Genomic DNA, 24,193 nt, shown 5'->3' on the forward strand with positions numbered 1-24,193 from the left:
TCAAATCTAGCCGTGAGTGGACAGTACGACAGGTTGGTGCTGACTCTGGGTTGACCCTATGTCCGCATGCTGCTAGGAATGTAAGCAATCCTCTTCTTTCCTTGTTATGCTAATATCATGATGCATATCCACCTCCCTAACATTTCCCTCACATTCGTCATGAATAAATTAGTTTGAAATAAACAAACAAGCTGTTCATTTTTTGGGGGGAAATATTGTTAATTATCTAATTCCGATAAGTGTGAATAGAGAAGACTTAAATTGAATGGGGTGTACATTACCAGTTCCTTATTTTAGCTTAACTGCCAACATACACCTGCCTGTATACATATGTGAAAAAAACTCAGCAACAGTAACCATGCAGGAGGCGTATTATGATCCAGAACATCAGAATACATGGTTGACGAAGACTATGACGACAAGGATTCTGATGATAGATAGAGAGACCCCTCACTTCATTACAAGAATAAATGTACATTTGAGAATTCAGTGGTGTAAAAAAAATAGTCTACAGTGATGTGGTACGAAGTGATATGGTCAGATGAGTCATTCTTCACCATATTCTCAACAAGTGGACGAGTGCACATGTGGCCACTTCAAGAGAACATTTCAGGCCTGATCCCTTGAACTCTACTGTGAGGGGATTCAGTGGCTCTCTTATGCTGTTCAGGGCATTTGATTGACTTGGTTTCAGTCCACTTGTCCCTCTAGACTGAAGGGTCAAAACAAATCAATACAAAGTTATCATGAGAAATCACCTTTGTCCTAAACATTTCTATGCTGATTGATCTTTTTCAGGATGACAATGTCCTCATCCATAGGACACGAGGGGTCACTGTATGGTTTGATGGAAATGATGTGAATCATATGTTGTGGATTTTACATTCACCAAATCTCAATCTAACTGAACATCTATGTGAGATTTTATGGAACTAGACAAACATGCTAGACATTGTTCTCCAAAACCATCATCAAAGCACTAACAGAGGGAACATCTTTTGGAAGAAAAGTATTCATTTCTCCAGTAGAGTTTCAGAGACTACACTGAAGGTATTATGATAACATGTGGTGGCCTAACAGCGTATTAAAAATACTTTATGATATATTAATGCATCTCAACAAACTAGAATATTGTGGAAAAAGCTTATTATTTCCCATCAGTTATTGAAGAAAATGGAAAACTAATATATAACCTTATATATTCTAGGTCCATTGCATGCATCTATTTTTCACTTCATACATCATGAGTATAGGGTGCATGAATGTTTACCTCTCTGAATAAAATTAACTTTCCGACGATATTCTAATTTGTTGAATATAGACGCACGAGTGTGTGTGTGAGTGTGTGTGCGTATAAGAGGTAAGGTGACACATATATGATGATATAATATATGTGACATATAGTGCAATAATGTGCAATAAGAGAACCATTATTATTCTCAAAGGTCAAGCAAAAACTTGGTTCAGAAATGGACAGCAATGTTACCACACATATTTTTCTCCATTGCTCTGCTATTTTGAGAGCAGAACATGAAGATATCTTGATTGTTCATAAAGACCACCAGTGTAGAGCTATATCACGTCCAGAATGATGGTCTACCACAGAGATTACTGTACAATCAGTATTTTATCTACTGGGACCACATACTACAGTGACATATATGGGTCATTCCAGATTTGGAGAACATTTTACATCAAATAATCCAAGTACAAAATACTAAAACATGCAGTTGTTGTGTGAATTTACTTGTCGTGAGAGCAAATCTAAAAAAATACAATAAAATTGGAGAAAAGAAAGTTTGAAAATATTTTTAAAACACAAAAAAAGTCCATAATTCCCCCTAAAATGCCATTTTCCTCGTCCAACCCCGATGACCAAATTGAATCTCAAATGAAACTGTTAAAAATTAATTCAAATCTCCTTTTTTTGGCATTTTTTTTATTCTTGTCTCTTGTAATTGTGGCAGCTTTTTTTTTTCAATCAATATAACATTTTAAATAATAATTATTATGCATGGAACATGTGTCTCACAACAACCCTTTTAGCATAACCTTTTTGGCTGGTAGAAGAAGAAGAAAACAGTGAATCATATAAGCTGGAGATAACATCAAGTTTTCCATAAGAATGGGCAGAGTAAATGTATATCCTCGATTCTATTTTATATATTTTCATAACATCATCAGCCTTGATTGAATCCCTCACTCTACCTCAACAACGAATAAAACATGGAATAACAATTGCACCATTGATGTGTAAGCTGAATCAGTCAGCCTTTGATAGTTTATTACCTATTACTGAGTAATATGTGGCAGAAAATTATAAACGTGAAGATTTAAGGGTCCTTGTTTGTGACCCCTGTCCAGAGCTCATCTCCAATGACTAGAACAGAAACGTTGCGCAGTGAACATTAGGTCTATTCCACACACAACGTGGAGCAGCATCGTTCTGTGTTGTTGCATGCACGTCCATCTATTTCACTCTGAGGGAGAGAGAGAGAGAGAGAGAGAGAGAGAGAGAGAGAGAGAGAGAGAGAGAGAGGGCAGTAGGAGGAGGGATGTGCGCAACCTCGGTGCCAATGGGCGCAGCGCTATCTAATTAAACCCCTACCACGTAATCCCAACGACACCATCCCCCCGTTTAAATCCACTCCACCGGCGCACACCACTTAAACACACTGTCCTCCGCTGCTGTCCCGTCCCCTGCAGGAGAGAGAAAGCCAGCAGCAGCAGCAGCAGCAGCACCATCTCTGCTGCCTCTCGCCTGCACGGTAACATGGTTTGCAGGGTTCGGCTGCAGTAGCCAAGGGCCACTCAGTCAGTCGCTCAGCCAGCCAGCCAGTCGGCGTGTGTGGACGTGTGTGAGTGTGTATTAAGAAGCAGAGAGGAGATCTCGATCCAGCGCACAAGGAGCTCCGGAGTGAAGCGTCCAGAGCGAGCCGAGCATCCCCCATCTCTCCCCGGTTGTCCTCCGCGCAGGTCCCGCAGCAGGGAGACCCTACGTCCCCGGCCAAGACACTACCTCGCTGTACCGGGTAAGGAAAAAGGCATGATGTTCGTGTACATCTGAAATGTTCAGCCTGTTTGGTTATTCCTGCTTATCATATATCTATTATAAGGGATCCTGCAGAAGCGGCGCAGACGCTTTTGTTTACCCGCTGAAACTGTGCGTCTCCCGGCTGTGCGCTGACAATTAGCCCGCCTGAGCGACAAGAACATTCCTCTGCAGTTTATATCACCGCGCATTGGAACAGATGTTCAGTGTTATTGTGCAGTTCTCGGGACAGCTCACTTACATAAAGGGAGGAAAGCAGTATTTTGCGCAGCCAATCGTGTGGCAGCAGTGTAGGCCTGCCATTTTTTTATGAATGATCAGAACGCGGGACAGGAGGAGAGGATGGATGCGCATGGTGGTGCTCTGGATCTTCCTCCTATCTCTGCTCCGAGCTGCCCTGAACTCCTCCATAACAGAGGGAGACAGCTTTTCACTTTGTGCTTTTTTTTTTTTTTATCATCTACTAGTAATAAAACACACTAATTTGCTCACAAACATATTTTTATATAGGATAATAAATAGGTTGTTGTTTTCATTGGTTTTCAGTATGAGGTTTTTAGAGATTCCAAACAAAAATCATCCTTTTGTTTTGTAGCAGCTACATAATGTCTCACTTTTTTAAAAACTTATATAAATAGTGTTACTGTAGTATCATCTTAATGATCCAAAGTGTGAAGTAGTTGAGTCTTGCTTTGCCTCCGGTGTGCTCACATGCAGCAGGAGTCTGCACAAACAGCCCACACCCTCCTTTAGCCGCTATCTGCACATCTCATGTATCATGTAAAACATGGCGTTTCATCCATACTGGACATATGAGAGGTGCTTCTGTCCTGATCGCCACTAGTGTTGGGGACTGGATGAATTAGAGGCGGGGGGCTGAATGGCTCTGAGGGGTACGGAACATGTCATCTTAAATGATTGTCTGTCACTGAGGTGTTCGGGACCTCTGCTTTTCCTTCAGATAACAAGTCCGCCTATGCCAACCTCACTGTAAACATCTTTATTTATTTATTTAGCATTTATTTAACCAGGTTAGTCCTATTGAGAGCAGAGACCTCCTTTGATCACATATAACACTTGTACTCAGACAAGGCAGACTGTAGTGATTTCATCAGAGCTTTAAACTCATTCAGTGTGACGAGGGCTTGAAGTCGAAGCTGAGATTGTAATTCATTCTAAGCATTAGGTGCCAAAAACCTAAATGCTTTCTTGCCCAGTTCAGATCGTACTTTGGGGATGACAAATTGCAGAGTATCCATAGATCGGAGATTGTGACTTCCATGTTTCCGGGTTGAAAGGCAAGACAAATAAGAAGGAACAGTACCCAGAATGGTTCTGTAAATAAACACATACCAATGACTGAGATGTCGGACACTTAAAAATGTCCAATTAACTTTAGAATAGAGCACACAATGGTGAGTAAGGGTACCACATTTGATCATGAATCTCAATTAGCAGAATCCTTCATATACAACACATTTCCATAGCCAGTGACAGGCAAAAATGTCGTTTCCACCAATTTCTGTTTCTCAATCATGATGCATGTTCTCCTGCCACGCAGCTGTTGCTCGCCTTCTATGTAATCCTTTCCGATTTAACAAGTTTCTGTCAGACATCAGACGGCAAGAGACGTGAAATGTGTGCTGAAAGTCACCTGCCGTCCGCTCAGGAGTATTTATAGGAAGCACATGAGTGGCAAAAATTCACCGTGGTTATTCTCTGATTGTCTAGCAATGAAAATAATGATGAGAGGGCCAGTGATGTGGCTGACGTTGGCCCCAGGTTAATGATGGCACGGCCGTTACAAAGTGATCTGTAGATTCGAGGCTCATGACTTAAGGAGATGTGCTCGACTCTATTTGTTCGGGCTGAGAAGCCGACAGAATCCTGCTGCTCACACTTTGCTGGGATGAGGCGGTGTTTAGCCTTCATGTGCTAATGCTAGTCTAGTTGTTACATAAGAAGATAAATGTTCAGTGGAGCACTACACTCTCTGCCACTTGGACTCATAAACATACCCGCCTGCACGCACACACACTCTCACTCACTTCTATCTTGTATGTATACATATCAGAGGAGGTTGTAACCCTGAGGCGTTAAGCACTTCGCAAATGATAAATGCTGTAGTCAAGGTGCGCTTCAATGGTGCAGGGGAGTTCCATACTGGAGCGGTTTTATCGTTGACTCTCTTCAGTGGCTGTTTCATGCATTTCTCCTGTGTGTATAATGGATTTCTTTCTCTTTTTTTTTGACACTGCAGGCTCTCACATTAATAGGGACAGTGCAGCTTTGCTCATATAGGTGACCTTGCTCTCATGTGATGCCGCGAGAAATTCTTGACAAGACGCCCCTGACCGCCTGTATGCATTGAATACATAAGTACACAGCTGGAGAGTCACTTTGAATTAAGGTTTCTGTTGTGTCACGTGAGTGCAGGTCAGATTTTATCATGCGATAGAAACACATGGGCTCTTTCTTCCAGACACATGTGAAACCTTTGAGTGTTATTGATGCTGGAAACTTTGGTAGACCCGGAGTGGCCTCCAGAGCCACGTGTCGGGTTAAATTCCCTCCACAGAGGCCTGCTGTTTGTACGTCTTCCGGCAGCATGATGGATATAAAAGGCCAGTGGAAATTTCTGAGGATAACTCTTAGGGCTTTCTGGAAAAAAAAAAAAAATCATTAAGAGATGTACTTGAAGGCTCTGAGTAAAAAGGATCTGTGGTTTGGTGGTATGACACAGTAATGGGGGGAAATGGAAATGAATTTGTTTATCTTTTAAGAGAGTTATGTTACAATTCAATTAGTTAATACTGAGTAGCCACTTTCTCATAAAGCATCAACGACACGCCTTTTTAAATGCTGTTTGGTATTGAGATATTAGAGACTCTCCTCACCAAAAAACATGCACCGTTTTTTGTTCAAATGATGAATTATGTTTACCTTTTTCCTGGCATGTGACCTTTCAGATGTAAATGACAGAGGTGGAAGTCATGTAACGCTGTGTTACTGCTGAGCGTCACACTTTGACAGCAAGGACTGGGATTTGCTTTCCGTCTCCTACCGGCAGTTAAATTATTTTAAAACCTCTGAAAACGTCCACATAGTACATATTTAATTTTTAAAAAACATTGAGAAATTCCAATAATTTATACATTGAGATTGTGTAGGGGTGTTGTAATCTGACTGAACTGATATTGATTTAACTGTTCCACAACCAAAACTGTCCTCAAAATGTTGATTCCAGATGTTTAGACGCTCCAATTGGTACAAACGAATGCATAACATCATCGTCTTCCAAATGAGCCCCGCCCACTTTACACCTGTGAGAAAAACAGAATTACTAAATACGTTAATGTGAAACAACCAAATCTGCTCATACCTGACTGAATAAACATATCTGACTAGTCACAAATCACAGGTAACAGCTGATCAACACTGACAGATAAATGCTGAAAATTATATAACAAATCAATGAAGTTTGCTGTTGAAATTTTTGTTATTCTGAATTGTAACATTAAAGTTAAACTGTTTTACAAAAGATTTTGGAATGAAAAAAAACACAGAGATCATGCCTTGTTTTATTGTCTCATTTAGGTCAGCTATAAAACATCAGATCCTGCATTCCACATAGTACAGTGCAGTAGCATCTTGCCTTTCAAATATGAACTTCTTTCATCCCAACATGCCATGCAATGGGGACTTTTTGTTAAAGAATGCACTCAAAAGTTTGGGGTCACCCAGACAAATTCATGTTTTCCTTGAAAACCCACATATTTATTCATGTGCTGACATAATTGCACAAGGGTTTTCTAGATAGATAGATAGATAGATATTTTATTAATCTCCAAAGAGAAATTCACAGAGCACACTGAGCTGCTGCTGGTGAGGCTGCCACTTGCGTCGGCGCCAGGTGACAGAAATCATCTAATCATCAATTAGCCTTTCAACACCATTAGCTAACACAATGTAGCATTAGAACACTGGAGTGATGGCTGCTGGAAATGTTCCTCTGTACCCCTATGTAGATATTCTGTTAAAAATCAGCCGTTTACAGCTAGAATAGTGATTTACATCATTAGCAATGTCTTGACTGGATTTCTGATTAATTTAGTGTTATATTTACTGAAAAAAAAACATGCTTTTCTTTCAAAAATAAGGACATTTCTGAGTGACCCCAGACTTTTGAACAGTAGTGGAAGTCAATAAGAATTAGCCTGTTGACATCATTACTTATCATTAGCATTTTTAGGTAAGACGATTTTTGATTCCAAGCCGACTTCACTGAATTTCATGTGTGGAATCAGTACAATGGTCCCTTTCATAAAATACAGAATTACACCAAGTCAATATTCAGATATAGCTTGAGATTTGGAAATAGAGGTATGCTACATATTTACAATGAAACTAGTGGGAATTAGCTACTCCAAAAATGTTTTCATGCTTGAAGCCTTCTGTCTTTGTGACCGTGGTTTCATATGCTGGGGAGTGGGATGAGTGGGATGCGATCTGTGTTTCCCTATAATCTGCCCTGATCCTACCGGGGAGGGGCGTCTCCTGCCTGTCAGACATCCAGTCTGATAATGTCTGTGATAAGGCTGAGAGAGCAATCGCTCTGCTGGAGGTGGATGGCTCAGAGACACTAAAAACCTAAGATTTCACCAATGACTCTGAGGTGACGCTGGATTTAGCCGGGAGCTCAGTGTCAGTGGTGCGTTTGGTTGTTTGTCAGAGCATCGCCACTCGTTGTATTGGCACGTGAATGCTGGGTGTTATTCTTTTGGATCCTCTTTTGTGAATAGGTTGCAGTTGCTTGCTTGCAACCCTCTGAACTCCAGACAGGCTCAGGGCATTTGTTTCCTCCTGTCTCATTTATGCTCACTGTGGGATAATTTTTCATTGCAATTTAAAGTTTCGCACCTCAATGAAAGCAGCACAGTTGTGGCTAGAGATAACTCAAAAATGTATTTGTGCCGTGTAACAAATTATAATGCAGTAAATCACAAAAAAACAAACAAAAATGAAGGTTAAGTTGAATTGTCTAATTTTACAACCTGGAATCAACATGTACACCATTTTACCAATGACCCACAGGTGTACTAATACTCCTGAAAACTGTACATCCTATAGATATAATTCCTCCGTCAAGGAATGCAGCGTATGTTTGTCTGTCCGTCTGTTATTCCGTCTGTGTGCAACATTTCTCAAAAATGGACTAACAGATTTGGTTGAAATTTTCAGTGAAGGTCAGAAATGACACAAGGACCAAGTGATTAGCCCGTTGTGCTTCAGTGTTTGAGATCTGCATAAGCATTTCCTTAAATGACTGAAGCTGCAAACGCGATTATACAAACACTATACGCCGATGGAAAGCTGAGATTCTCATGAATCCGCCGGTATAAACCATTTTCAGATGTGATTACCACAGTGGGTAATATAAACACATTTGTCCGACAAACAACGAATATCCATCCATCCGTTCTCTATACACGGCTTTAACGTACACAGCGCGACTCACATTTGTGGGTTCATTATTACACACAGATGAAAATATTCCACAAAAAACGGCCATAATCAAACCTTGGACATCCAGACGAAACAAGCCAGTAAAATATTTTGTCCAAAACATGTCTTGAAGTCGGTATAAAATCCACGAATAGGTCATTTTCAAGGAAATGCACCTCGCGATGCGCGTCCAATATTCCCTGTATTTGTCGTCATATTTTTATTTACAAATAAAATAGCGATTTTTTGTACTGAAAATGGCTGGAATTGACTGCACCTTATAGGGCTATATTTTAGCAGTGATGCGACTTCTGAGATAGCGGCCCAGCATCACTGTAACTATGACAACAAGTGAACAGTACGTCAGCTGCCTGCTGACGATCCCATGATTGCGATCCTACTGCAAATCGACCACTGCGGACTTATCGGGACTTATCCGTCTGAAATTATACAAGGAACAATTGATTACAATGTGGGGTTGTTTCTGAGTCCCATTTATTCTCGCCGCCTGCTACATATTTAGGTCACGTGATTCGGTATCCGGACCTAATGTACACATGCATAACACACGCCTGTGTTCAGTGCAAAGTCTTTTTGTTTGTGGGTAAATCTACATTTATTGGCCACATTCCATGTTGCCGTGATTTGTGATCATAAATAGCTAATAAACAAATGTCCTATTTCTAAAAAACAATATGCTGCATTTCTGAGAATGCCATATAGGCAAATGGGCTATGGGCTATGTTTCCTTAGTGGTCTCCTCTCTGCCCTGTATATACACAGCCTGCAGTTCAACCAAGTAGTCACAGAAGTTTTGTTGCATGACTGATGCTGAGTCATTAATTGTTTTACAGTTGCGCAGACGAATGCAGAAATGTAGTTTTTTTAATCTGCTTGGAGAAAGCTGTTTTATTTCTCCACAATTTTAAAAGAGATATTGCAATACAATTATTGTCATGAAATACTCTGGTTTAGATTAGCACAATTCTCCCAAACATCACAGACGAATGGTTTCACAATTTTCAAAAAAAAAAAAGGTGAAAATTAGACAGTTTAGTCCTCCATTAGCGCTGGTTCTGACAAATGCTGTCATTTCTGTATTTTTTTTAATTATGTAAAAGGCCTTTTAAACCCAGCTTTGACTTTAGGGCTTCAAAGGGTTAAATCAAACAAATCAGATCCGGAGCTTCACCTACACTACAGCTCAAAATCTTCATAATAAGGACGTCTAGCTGCTCTGTCTACAGTGGATCCAAATCAAACGACACAGATCTCTAATCTTTTGGCTGAACTAGTGTGCGATTTTCCCCTTCATCTTTGAATAGAAACACAAAAACAAATTAAGTAGGAACCAGAAAGTGCAGCTAAATAGCAGGGAGTTAAAACAATAAAGCAAAGAGAAAGAGGAATCACATGGAGGCGATCAAGGAAAATAAGTTTTGAGTGGAAATATTTAATAAATGACAGTAATTTTTCTGGTTTGCCTCCTGTTCTCTGCTATCCTTTCCTCTCCTCCAGCCATTAGGAGGCTGAAAGGGCAGCCAATTACTCTGTGAGTTCGCCATGCGGTTTGGCTAATGAAGCCAGAGGGGAGGAAAGTGTGAGAGCGGCTGCATATGCGAGTGTGTTCTTTATCATGAAAGGGCCAACAGCTCTTAAAGGACAAGGTATAGTAGTGGAGACACATCCGCCACACTTTTAGTCAGCTAAGATCCTATCTCAACACACCACAATCCCCTCTGCTTCTGTCTCTCTTCCACTTCTCTCCCAGACCACAAGAACATTTCCTTTAAGTGATTCTTCTCTGCATCGATTCCGCTCGTCTCTCTGTTTATTTCAAAAAGCTCTTTGAAAAATAAAAAGTACTTTAATTAGTCCCTTTACTCCAGAAAGCTGGAGCGAAAAATAAACCCGAAAATATTTTCAGTTCTCGTGGCGCTCCCCTGGTTCTTCACTCCTCAAGGGTTTCTCTCTCGATTTGGATGCCTCCATCACGCCTGAGCAGAACGTGAGGAATTTTATGGAAGAATAACCACCATCTGTGTCTCCTCTATACCTCAGATCCAGAAGCATAAACTGAGTGGTGGATATTGTGCCTGTTTCTATCTATTTATTTATTTATCATACATGAGGCTGTATTACACGCAATCAGAGCGATGAGATGAACGGTTCAGGGTGACGGGTTCTAACCTGCTTCGTGCCACGACACCGTCAATTAGAGCTCCACGTTAGCTTCCCTTCCCTCACCTCCACCTCCTCCACCGCCGGCCTCTCTGAGCAATAACACAGAGCCAATCAGAAATAGCAAAATCGATCTGGCGCCGGCTGGCTTGGATGCATTTACAAGCAGCCGTAATGACTGCAGACTCATTTCTGCGGCTGCTGGTGCAATCACATAGCAACCCTATTTTCTGCCGAGCTCCGAGCAAAAGAGCAGCATTATTTCTGAGGAGTGTGTTCAATAGCCGTGAATGTGCTTCCGGCCTCTCAGACCGCAGTGTGATACTCCTATGATGTGGCCAGCTATGCTTACATTTATTTTTTATTTCCCCCCCTCCGTCACTCAGGCCATTTTTTCTTTAACCCTGTCTGTAACTTGAAGAACAGCTACCTCTCTGTTGTCCCCGTTTATGCCGACTGATGAGGTGCCCGTCACACCAATGAGCAGTGAGTGATGTTGCTGCCCTTTCTTAGCTGTTGGGTTGAATTAGTGGCCGTCCAAGGTGTCATGTAGGACAGAGGTGAAGGGGGAAGGGCTGAACAGGTGGCTTGGAAAATGCCACATATTACAGACGCTGCTCTTTTCGCAGGAGCCCTAATTTCTTGCAGCACTTGTTGGTGATCAGCAGCGATGTAGAAGTCTCATGGGGCCGCATTCGCTTCCGTGACTTCACAAGAAGAATTAATAACTGGAAGTGCGTGCATGGATGGTAGTTGTAGAACAGGTAGATCGCTACCTTTTTTTAAAATTCCCAGCACAATGGTGGCAAAACAGTGTTTTGGCATGCGGCCTCAAGGTCTAAAAGATTGTGCTGAGTTCATTTTCTCCTTCATTGCGAAGCCTATTTTTTTGCATCTGCACCTGCAACAGTCATAGCCAGAGGCATTTTGTTTTTGGATTGTCCAACTGAGCCTTTCTTGTGACCGCCTGGATAGAATTTCTTCAAATTTAACACAAATTTAGGGTTGAGTGATAGTCCAGCAACCAGCCACTGCTGCAGCGATATATTCACAGAGGTGTTCCACACTATTTGCACAAGTCCACCGTCATGAGATCGGCGTTTCCTGACCGCTTTTAATGAGCTGAATTCTGAAAACAACAAGCAGCAATGGACTTCACCATCTGACCGCAAATAGTCGATATATCCATCCCATCACCCGACCCGAGCACAGCTGTCCACTTGGACTAAGCAGCAAACTCATTAGATTGGGAGGTCAAGGGTCAGAGCTTTTTGGCCATAAGTCAAGAATTTATATGCTAATTATGGAAACATTTCACAATAAGGCAGCGATGACATTACACGGGTAAAAGGTCAAAGGTCAGCTTACTGTGATTATAAACCAATCAGCAAAAACACTACAATGCCATGACCCCAAACAGGACAGATTGATGTAAACTGAAACTGGATTAGCTGGTCTTGTTTAGTGTCTGTCTTTGCTTGCTTTCAGTCCTCTTCTGCGTTAACCTTTGCTGCCATATTGTTGCATGTTGTCCTCCACTGTCAGCTGACAACTTGAATAGCTCCATGTATTACACTGCAACTCATGATTTCTTTTACTGTTACATAATCACAAGTTTATCTCCTCGGATGATGTTATCTTCATTGAAAAAAAAAAAAACTTTTCTATGTAGTGTTTGATGACAAAAACTGATCACTTCCATCATCTGCTTGGGTTGAGACACGGTGAGATTCTGCTGTTATTGAGTAAAACGGGCAATATTGTGATATGTCATGAATTAGTGCAGCCTTTAGAGCCATTCCAGCCGATCATTTAGAGATGATGCTTCCTCCAGAGGACATTTCTAAGTGACCTCAAACTGTTAAACTCTAGTATATACTCTGATCAGACACTGCAAGATGACAAATATTACAGTAGTTCACCCAAATATGTTTGAACCGGAAACTAAATCTGAAGTAGAATCATGACAAAGAAAGGTGACAGGGTTGTTTCTTTCTGTTTGTTACCTCTGACACAGCACTGCTTCTGAGTCTGTCATTAATACACTGCAGTTTCAAGGTGGAAACACTCAGCCATGGTGTTGACTGTTTTTTTCCCCTAATGATGTGTCATCCAGCACATAGAAAGCACCATATGGATGTGTTGACAAGGTGAAAAACAGGGTTTTCATGAAAAAAATAGAAATTGCAACAACTGGCACTATCAAAAGGCATTAGGCCCAAGTGTTATGGAAGCTCTTGGACAGGTCTACATGATATTAGTATAAATACTTGTTATTACTGACACAGTGATTAGTATGTAGGTCTGTAGCAGCTGGTGAACCTGTCAATCTGTCTGCTGCACTCCAGCAGGTCAGGCAACCCTTGATTATGTTCAGTCCACTTGCTGGCTTTACCACCTGTGCATTTTATGATTAAACACTGTGCAATTGTATTGACGTTCCGCTCATAGAAAGGCAACAATGTTTGGTGCCATGATATGACCGCAAACCTGAGGTTAAAAACTCACACAAACTATTCAAAACAGAAATAGGAGCATGCAGCATGAAAGCACTGAATAGGATAACATGTTTGTATGTGTCAGATGATGTTTCTGTGTTCCTCCCAGCCTGTGGAAACGTAGGATAGTTGTCATCTCTAAACAGAACGTTCTCTTTCCTTTACATGTCTCAGATCCTTAGTAGAATATTAATGCACAGAGAAGTCCAAAAAAGGGAGATAAAAGGAGATAGCAGGTATGGGAGAGCAGGCTGTGTGCACCCGCATGGAAAATAATTCTCTCTGATTAGCTGCCTCAGTGTTTTCTATGGAGGATCCAGCAAGGCTCGGCTTATTTATTGCTTATAGGGATGTCGTATTTTATGTGTTGGTACAGCCCTATGGGTATTTTCAGTTGCTGCAGTTTGTAGACGAAATGTTAATATAATCAATTATGCAAATAACTCTGCAAGGCTTCATAACTCCAAAGGCAACTATTCCCAGTTTGTTAGTTCTTAGTGGAGTGGAGTTTCCTTTTAAATCAGTTCATGCTTTTTGCATCTTCAAGCCAAAATGTGCAAACTGTCCATAAGTCAAGCAGCTGTGCGTGAGCGACACAAGTGTGTACTGTATTCCACAATCCTTCACTCTACTGATGTGAGGCAGCTCCATACGGTTTTCACTTTTGACTTTTCCATCTTTCAGAATGCATGCACATACACATACTCCTGTTTAGTATTGTCATGATACTAACGTCGATGAAAGACCTTGAAAAATGTCAATATGCTACCGTTTTCAGTACAATGTGGGGAAACTGTCACAGCACTGACAGCATAAAATGGGAGATTTTTAGTAATAGAAAAGACCTTAACGTGACAAAGAGGTACACTTTCACTGTTTTCCTTATATATAAAACCGGTCATGGTGGTTCTCCACTTGCCGTCTCTTGAAAACCATAACCTACCTCTGTTCAAGTGGAGCAAATGTGACAAGAGACGAGGAGACAGAACTGTGAGTGAGTGAGAGGAGGCAGGGCTGTGAGGGCACTTCACCGTGTGTCTGCAGAAGAGAGAGTGAGAAAGCACAAATGTTCCAATCAGTATTGAAAAGTCTATATTTCTGACAACATCTCTCCCCTCTGTAGTATGTATAGAAATATGCCCCCTATTTTAAAACAACAGCTGTCCACAAACATTTACATGGAACCTATGAATTAGACTTTTCTCTTGAAAGGATAGAAGCATGCTGCAGTGTATACTTCATTTGAACTGCTATGATGCACAGTGATGCGCAGTGGGTTCACCAAAGCTAGATATACATTGGTATTTTTGCATCCCGTGTTATTTCCTTGAAAGCTTATTGTCCAGTGTAGCTAAGAAGGATTATATAAAGTTCAGATGGTTCAGAGAACTCCAGCTCTCCAGATGGAAATTGTTCGTATAGAACAATTGTTCTATATGAAGAGAAAGTAGGAGCAACTACAAAGTGTTTAACCCTCATCAATAAAATTTTAAAAATAAAAAATAGTCTGCAAAATAGCTGAATTGATTTTGAACAATATGTAGTGTAACTGTAGAGCTAACATATGGACTTACAATGATTGTCAAAAATTATAATTTTGACAATTGATTAATCATTTTGAGTGTTTTGCTTAAGAATAAAAGTTTAAATTCTCCAATTGCAGCTTTGTAAATGTGAATATTTGTTGGTTTCTTTCCTTCTCTGTGAGAGTAAACTGAATGTCTTTACATTGTGGACAAAACAAGATTTTTGAGTATGTCATGTTAGGCTTTAAGAAACAATCATGAACAGTTTTGACCATCTTCTTACGTTATATACGACCAGACAACTAATCAACAATGAAAATAATTTTCATTTGCCGCCTCACTAACGTATAATAGGTTCAAGTTTGGATTCAGCGAACGTGCAATGCTACACTATATAGCAGATGTAATGCTTTTTTTTATTCCGCCAAGGAGCGACGGAGTTATGTGATGATCGGTGTACGTTTGTTTGTCTGTTTGTCTGTCTGTCTGTGAGCAACATTACTCAAAAATGGAATAACAGATTTGGATGAAATTTTCAGGGAAATTCAGAAATGACACAAGAACCAAATGATTAGATTTTGGCAGTGATGCGGCTTATAGTCTGGATCCACTGATTTGTTGAAGATTTTTGTAGCATTGCGATAGCAGCACAGCGTCACTGTAACTGTGACAAGTGAACACTACTTCAGCTGCCTGCTAAAGATCACACACTGCTATCCTATTACAAATTAACTGCTTCATACTTATCGGGACTTATCCATCAGAAATGATACAAGGAAGTATTTATTAAATTCTGGAGGTGTTTCCGACTCACATCAATTCATATTTAGCTCATAGGATTCGGTATCTATATATAACGTGACACGCCTGTGATCAGCGCAAGGTCACTTTGCTTCTGTATTAAATGGCCACATTCTATATACTGTTGTGATTTCTTGCACAGTTTTTTTTTTCAAGATTTCAGCCGTCACAAATGATACAACTGATCAGCCTTGGCGCAGTACTCTGCTCTCTGAGTGCTTCTGCTGCCTCCCTGAATTACTAACTAACCCCGCTTTAAGGCACTTTCAGTGAAGTTGCTGGACTGATGTAGCATTTTACATCAGTATTTACTGTTTATGGCATTAAATCCAAAGTGATTCCTCACACTTTGTGCTGCTTGTTAGTTTTCATCTGAATTAAGCAAAAAGAACAACAATAACCTGGCTGACAGAAAGGGCTACAGGGCAGCTGCACTGAAGTACGACACAAAATATTGGACACGAATAGTTATTTTTTTCTGTGCTCAAAATCCAGTCTAATTTTGACATAGTCTAAATAATCATAGAATACGACTACAGTGTAAAAAGAAAAGCAAACTTAATAAGATGTGTTTCAGGGCACATGTGGTTGTATGATGATGTACAACTGCCGTTTAGTTCCAGGTAAACAAAATATAAGTGAACCAGACTTTCTTTTTACAGATCAAATGATGATGTTCTGGAGGTCTTGTTTTTTATGCACATTTCCCCCAAGGGATCTCCTCTTGAATCTAAATACTGAACCGGTTAATTATGCAGCGTCGACATAAGAAGCAGAGTTGATTTTTCATTACTTGCTGACAGGAATTCTTATCACACAGGTACCAGGTTGTAGCACAGAGTCACACTTCCAGTAGTTGTAATGCACAGCTCCATGGTAAAAATGGGAAACTGGGGGAGTCGCTAACCAGCTAGGATGTGATTCTGTTCTCGGTATCAGCAGCCTGATGTGTGATCTTCACAGCCGAGCCTGCAGGAGATGAAGAGGGAGGATGTAGAGAATCTGCAAGCAAGAGACGAGGAGTTGTCTGAACGTGTGATCTTTCCATCTGAGCCCAGAGCGAGCCCTGCACTCCAGCGCTGCGCAACTCACAGCGCTGCATTGTGGGCTATATCTCTGTCACGCAGCTCGCGGGCCTGTATCACTGCGACGTGACCACTTGAAGGGGAAATTCTCGCTGAGGTGGCTCTCTGCCTTCCTGACAAAAGTCGGTATTTTTAGATTCTTTCTCTATTTTCATCACCAGTGCAGGAAATTAGAAAGCGAGACGGCTTTAATGTGGCGAGGTGCTGTTGTGGCACACCCCTCGTGTCCCGTCACTGAGATTTAGGTTGCTTCCCAAGCTTCCTCCACCTCCTTGCGTATCACACGCTGCATGCCTCTGCCGTATTTGGGAATTCAAGGCCCTTTATGCATACGTTCTAGACCTTGAGCTCCATGACGTAACATTACTCCAGTTCTGCTGTTAAAATACTGTCACGCCGTCTGGCTTTTCCCTCCATCCTGCTGCATATTCAGAGCTGAGCCTTCCTCTCAAATCTTCTTGTGATAGAGAGAAGTTGCACTGAATAAGCAAGACTAAGTGCGAGTTAGATTATGGTTGTGAGAACGCGAAGTGGAGGCTAAATCCTCTTTATGTAAGTATATTAGAGAGCAATGTCCTTTGCCTTATATTAACGTGATGACTTTTTGGCCAGAGTTCCCACAGCGCTCCCTCCCCCTCCCTTCCTGTTTTTCTAGCCACACACCACTTCTGTGAGAAGGGACACACTGCATTATGTAAAGATAACAGGATTTAATGTACAGAACAGCCCGACCACATGCTGTGCACAGTAAACATCTTTATCACCCTCACCGTGTGAAATGGAGCAATATGGTGAACGTGCATCCACAGTTCTCCTACACGTGTGAGCCGTAAACAGAAACACTGCCAGAATCGTACGATATTTTTACAGCTTTCATTCAGTACTTCTTTTTTTGATGCGTCACATACTTCAAAGGATGTGTGATCATTATTTGTTGGATGTGAGGGGGGAATCTAGCCAAGAGGGGGGGGGATGGGATTGACAGCAGTCTGTGCTGGTGATTTTCATGTGGGTGATTAGCAAATGTCATTCAGTACATACAGTAGAAGGTTTGCAGGAGAGAAGTGATGAATAGAAGAAGAAGGGGGCAAGATGTGGAGAAGGAGGGTGTTTGAAAATGAAATGGAAAGCTTGAGAGGGGGAGACAAAAAGCGAAAAGGGGTCGTAACCTTGTCAGTGCTTGTGCCAGAAAGCAGCTGGAATAGACTGATGCTGCTGCCTCTGCCATCTGCCTTTCACACCCCCGCCACTCGTCAGCTCCACGTGATCACAGCTTCCTCTTTTGTTTTTTTCATCACTTTCTTCCTCCTGTCTTTTTTGCATGGATTTTCCTCACCGCAGACCTTCCCTTGGGTTTGGCCTGGCCTTAAGAACTCTTGCGTGTTATCCTGCCTCATTTAATGAAGCTCAAAGTCCCTGCTGAGGATGTGACGTTAGCAGGTATTTGGTGTAGACGATAATTCCTTCCAACATACAGTAGATGTTCCTGCATAGAAGCCACAAATGTGGATGGTGCACTCGCATCTTAAGCTGAGCAGCACTGAAAATCTATACAGTCGTAACACTTTCAAAGTGGACACACAAAATTAGTGTTATTAATTCAGTATTGAAGCTTGAAGCACCGAATACTGGCTAAAAACATAATGATGGAACATTAAAGTTGACCTGTGACCTTTTGGTTAAATGCCATGACATCATCATGATATCTCATTAGATGTACACTACCAGTCTCATTTAATGTTTTTTCTTTATTTTCATGACTATTTACATTGTAGATTCGCACGTTAGATTCTTCAAAATAGCCACCGTTTGCTTTGATTACTACTTTGCACACTCTTGGCCTTCTCTCCATGAGCTTCATGAGGTAGTCACCTGAAATGGTTTTGTCTGGTTTTGTCAAACAGTTTTGAAGGAGTTCCCAGAGATGCTGAGCCCTTTCGCTTTCACTCTGCGATCCATCTCATTCCAAGCCATCTCATGAAGCTCATCGAGAGAAGGCCAAGAGTGTGCAAAGCAGTAATCAAAGCAAACGGTGGCTATTCTGAAGAAGTCATGAAAATAAAGAAAAAACATTGAATGAGAAGATGTGCCCAAACTTTTGACTGGTAGTGTTTTTATCAAGCTTTGGTAGAATTATGGCCAAAAATGTGTTTTGCGAGGTTAAAGTGACCTTTGACATTTGGCCACAAAAATCTAAATAATTCACAATTGTACCAATTTTCAAAGAAATTACTTTTAGGCGTTCATGAGAGTGGGACAAATATACATACATATAAACAGACAACCTAAATACATCATGCCTCTGGTTACATCTATGGCTCGTTTTAAAGGAATCTCAAGCAAATGAATGTATTTTAACATATTCTGACAGATGGTACGGTACTGATGGTGATCACATTATAAGCTATCGCTACATTAGCCTGAACAGAACAACATTAGCCTTTGTGAATGCCATGTGAGGAGCATTGTAAAACAGATGCAGCTATCACAGTCCACAGACAGTACCAGACATATTTTAATCAAAATTTGTTAATTTGTTAATTAAAATGATTATTTTTGGTCTTAAAATGGCTTGATTTTAACTCTACACCACTACTTCCTCTTGAATTTGCAGATGCACTGCCTCTCCCTTCTCCCACCTCTCCCCACTCGCTACAGCTTGAGCACTCCAGCTCACCTGCAACTCTGCTCAGACACTGTAAAATCACACTACGCTGTACATGTTCAAACCGCAATAGGTTGTTACATGTGAACCCGTGTTTTTAAGCTGCTGTCAACACACCAATTTCAAGGTAGAAATGCTTAGCCATGACGCTAAGTACTTATTTTGCTCACGATGTGTCCTATTGCACAAAAAACACCATTTGAAGGTGTTAACAAGAAAAAAAAAACCTTGATGTTCACTTGAAAGGGTCTTTATAGAAAATCGTTTTCCACCTCTAAGCTGGTTTCTAGGCTAAACCACAAGAGTACCACATCATGCCAAACCCAGCAATGCCCACATGCCCATGTAGATGTCTTTCTTCTCCCATCCATTCCTCTTGACAGAACAATCCTTGACCTAAATAAGCGAATAACTGCCTCCAGCAACAAAGGAAGGAAGTTGATGCTGGGAGAATAATTGCCATCTTGATCTCGGGAAGTGTTTACGTCCCTACAGTGTGCGCTTTTGTGTCGCACAGCTCCTGCACGTGGCTGTGAGCATGTCTTTGGGGCTCTTGCTGTGCCGGTGCAGTTTGGTGCCCTGGGACATGAGCTAAAATACACTTCGGTGCTTCGAAAGCCCTTCACCCTGGGGGCCTCTCTCAGTAAGGGATGTCCCCTTTTTGGAGTCTTTGGAGAGCTAAAGAAACAGTGCAGTAACCCTTTAAGTACCCAGTGCCTCGAGGACAACACACTTCCCAGGCAACGTGATACTGTTGGCAGGTTGAAAGGAGAGAGGTTTGATTCAGTGTCCTGTTTAACTTGGCCTTAAAATATCATTTACACTGGAGCTACAACTAAAGCTAACCACAAGCTTTTCAGACTGCCAGAGCTACTGGACGGCTATCAGAAGAATGGCATTTCTCTCCTGATGCAGGCAGGTTTGTATCAGGTTTTTGAAATATTGCATTATCGTTCATGGGCATGCATGATAGAATCTCATTAAACCTAAATCTATCAGGTGTTCAAGGGTTAGAGTCTCATTACTCTTCTGATAGCTTTTCAAGGTAGCCGGGTGACGAAACCAGCATACTGCGACAATGCTCTGAACCCACTTTTCTTCTTTTTTTAGTTTCATAATGAGGAGAAAGGCCAGAGGGCCTGGTCCTAGTGGCCTTGTTGCCAGTTTGCGTTGGCAGGACCAGGACGGAAAGATCTAGATCAGCGATACCAGGGGAGCACAGGCAGCAGCAAGTTCGGCCCAAGGCATTTAGTAAAGATCAAGGGCTGTTAAAAACGACAAACTGACATTGGAAACAGTATAGAGGTGACAGTGGATGGATGGAGAAGGGAGGAAATGAAAAAAAGAGGATAAATGAGAGGATAGGGAAGATGGGTGTTGCATGTCAGCAGATCGATTGCAGCTAAGGATAGAACTATATCAGGATTCTCCTTCACCTCAGTGGCAGGAATAGCTGCACCTGTGACCCCTGAGGCGAATCTGTGGATGCTATAGATTTGTTTAGGGGTCAGTCCCACAGAAACAGTCTCCATAAATCTTAAACAGGAATCTTTGGATGGGTTTTTTTTTATCTTCAAAAAGGGTAAATTTATTCTTCTCAAACAGATAAGCGTCTCATTGACTTTCATGTAGGCAAAGAAACCATTGTAATGCTGATAAAGAGATCCTGATTACAGCGGGTGACAACTTGGTTTGAGATCGTTAATGTTTCTGCCTTAAATATTCATGGTGAAGGAAGCAACAATCACAGCATAACTTCAGGTACTACGTATGTGTTGGAACTTTCATGTGGAAAAATCCATCTGGTCTGTAGCAGAGCCAGGTGGGTGTGGTTTAAACAGATTCAAATGTTACTCAACTCTGATTGGTCCACTGTAGACACTGGATATTTTAAATGAACCCCACCCAGTTTCTCCTAGTAGGAAACAAAGATAACTAAATATTGTTCACACATACCAAGAAGCTGACTGAGAAATTGTTTTTCATGGCCTTTAATTTCTCCGTTTGTGCCTCACAGTGGTTGAATCAGTGGCTTTTACTATTGTACCTCTTTTTGCCTGTGACTGAGAAACACTACTGTAAGCTCAGCTGTGATATACAGTCTTTTGAAAAACTGCAATATCCATTTAAAGAAAGAACCATGATGCTAAAGGATAAACCCTTTGCAGATACATTACAATTCAGCAGTTTGGGGTCACTGAGACATGTCCTTATTTTTGAAAGAAAAACAGTTTTTGCAATGAAGGCAACTTTAAATTAATCAGAAATACAGTCTTTATATTGTTCATGTGGTATATGACTATTCTAGCAAGAAACGACTGATTTTTAATGGAATATCTCCATAGGGGTACAGAGGAACATTTCCAGCAACCATCACTCCTGTGTTCTAATGCTACATTGTGTAAGCTAATCATAATAAAAAGGCTAATTGATTATTAGAAAACCCTTGTGCAGTTATGTTAGCACACGAATAAAAGTGAGTTTTCATGGAAAACATGAAATTGCCTGGGTGACCCCAAACTTTTCAGCGGTAGTGTATGTGGTTGGCAATCTGTCAGAAGTTTGACCACCAATGATGTAGAGTTCTCAGGATAAATAATGGTGGTAAATCTTTGAATTTACCTAATCTGTTTGACTCAGCAAAGTGATTCAGAAGTTCCAAATCTACTTCATGTGTAGTAATATGCTTGCACATATCACCAGTGAGAAGTGCTCCAATAATCTGCCTTTAATCCACAGGATTACACTGATAGCTGTATGGCTGTTATACTTTCGCATGTTAGCATGGGACTCAACACTGAAGGACCGGTGAGCACTCAGTCTGATTGGTAATTATTAGACTTTACTTTTAAAACAGTGATGCAATGTGAGAGCACAAACATTATTAGAAAAGGTTATGAAAGGTTTCTGAAGTTTTGGCCATGGTAAAATCCTATAATAGTGGTACGCGTTTGTCATAAAGAGTCCTCCTCTTTTTCTTTTTTTTTCAAGTGGATTGTTACATTCGTGCAAATTGTGTTAGAGCACATGTGACAATTTGCGTAACTTCCTGACAATGAGTATCATCTTGAAATACATCAGTGTGCATAGCTCAGCTGCTGAGGTCAAGTTCTCTCCAAGAGGAAGACGAACAAACTTGTGGCTGAATCCCCCCCATGGGAGCCTGACTGCTGCTGATATAATAGGCTGTCTGAGCAGAGGGCCACGATTCGGCCTGTCAGCAGCCAAGCCTCCTGTCTTCAGTTTGCACAGTGTGCAGCAGACACTATGGATTTTCATATATTATTATGCTCAGGCCCTGTGCTAGAATTACACCCTCGCTAAAGGTCATAATGCTGCACGGAGCAGATACTGAGACGAAAACAAACCGAGGGAGGAAGAGGAAAAAGAGGCATTAATTATCCATCAGTGTTCCGCTCATGTTGTTTAATCTCTTTCTTTTTACAGCTCGCCTTTTGCTTTCCCTTTCTTCTCCTTCTCTTAATCCTGCACCTCTAAATGCAACCCAGCCTTACAAACACCCATATTGTCTCCTAGCCTCACATATGGCGTAATCACCAAGAGGAACCGCTCGGCTCCCTTTGATGCACCAACTGTGCAGACACTCTGCTCGCCGTCTCCTCGAACCTGGCCCTTCCCACACAAACACATGGCGCGCTACAGTCGGGAAGCGAGCTAGAACACACTCCCCTGCTGTGAATGCACGGACAGATGCAGAGCTGACCTGAGCCGTATGCCGGGCGAAACGCAAGCCTTTCTCAAAGCAACAGCTCTGAGCGTTCGCAGCACTCGCCCTCCATCGAAACATGTTTAGAATGACTTATCAACTCGCTGTGTCTTAGCCATTAGCCCATATAAACCAAAAACAGCAAGGTTGGAGTAGCCGCCCACACTTTTCTGTTCGCGAACACTCACCTTGCTCTTAACGTGCACTTTGGTCATCTGCATGCATGAAATTTGCTGGAGTAAAGAGTGGGAAGTGCATTAGAAGATACTTTTTGTGTGTTTTGCATCCCAAGTGAGCACACAAAAGTGTTAAAATTGTGGCGCTACAGCACAATGTTGAATTTATATTGCTTTCTGTTTTTTAAACACGAGCTCATGGTGTGCGTTTGCTATTATTGCATGCAAATGTTCAGGATGATTTAGCATTTATATGCAACAATGTCTCATATGTGTCGGCAGTTGAGCAGCTACACGAGTGAACCGGTTGGAGAATTTTGTGTTGCTGACTGTGAAGATGAGCTTCCCAGTGTAAATATTTCATAAGGAACTGCTGCGAGCAGGCTTTCCACAAGTCCTGCTTCTTGAAAAATATTATATAAATATTATATAAATGAATATCTTCTTTTTCCCTGTGGTAACGACTGGCTCATATCTGCCCTGCAAGGAGACAGTAAAGAATTTGTGCGCGTTCAGTCCCATATGCTGACATATTTGGGAAGGTGCCTGATTTATTTTTTTTTCATTCTGATTAAATATTAAATGTTGACTACATCATTGTGAGGAAAGTTTTGTGCTTTGCGTCATTGGAAAGCAGTGATCGTGTTTCAGCAGCTGTGATCTGAGACTTGGAATGCTTCTGTGTTCATGCAAGATAGACGCATGGCTCCGTGTTGAACAGGGATGGTGTACGTTTGGGGAAAATAAAATCACTGCCTGGTGCCAAGAAAGCTCTTATCACAACCGCCCTGTTGTCCACTGACTTGTGGGAATAGGTTTACCTCCATGATCTGAAGGCCCCCAAATAGTCCAAGACTTCCTAGCAGAGGATTGATCCGTATTTGCTTGCTGAGGACCCAGAGAAATGGATATGTTGGGGCTGCTTGAAGGCTTCAGTGATGTAACGGAGATTTTTGCTGTTACTGGTAGGAGGACAT

The 24,193-nt window shown here is 41.4% G+C and overlaps 1 protein-coding gene across 2 annotated transcripts in view; it reads left to right on the forward strand.

The window, feature by feature from the left end:
- Positions 1–24,193, forward strand: part of hpca (hippocalcin) — a 194,394-nt gene that overhangs the window by 138,693 nt on the left and 31,508 nt on the right. Inside the window, exon 2 of one of the 2 annotated variants that reach the window (XM_051955230.1) lies at positions 2,718–3,032. The gene's annotated coding sequence lies outside the window, so the exon portion shown is untranslated. Of the gene's footprint in view, positions 1–2,600; positions 3,033–24,193 lie in introns of those variants that run through there. The other variant, XM_022207953.2, reaches the window with a different exon arrangement.

The sequence above is a fragment of the Acanthochromis polyacanthus genome, chromosome 11 (assembly GCF_021347895.1).
Source record: "Acanthochromis polyacanthus isolate Apoly-LR-REF ecotype Palm Island chromosome 11, KAUST_Apoly_ChrSc, whole genome shotgun sequence".
In the NCBI taxonomy this organism is placed as follows: domain Eukaryota; kingdom Metazoa; phylum Chordata; class Actinopteri; family Pomacentridae; genus Acanthochromis; species Acanthochromis polyacanthus.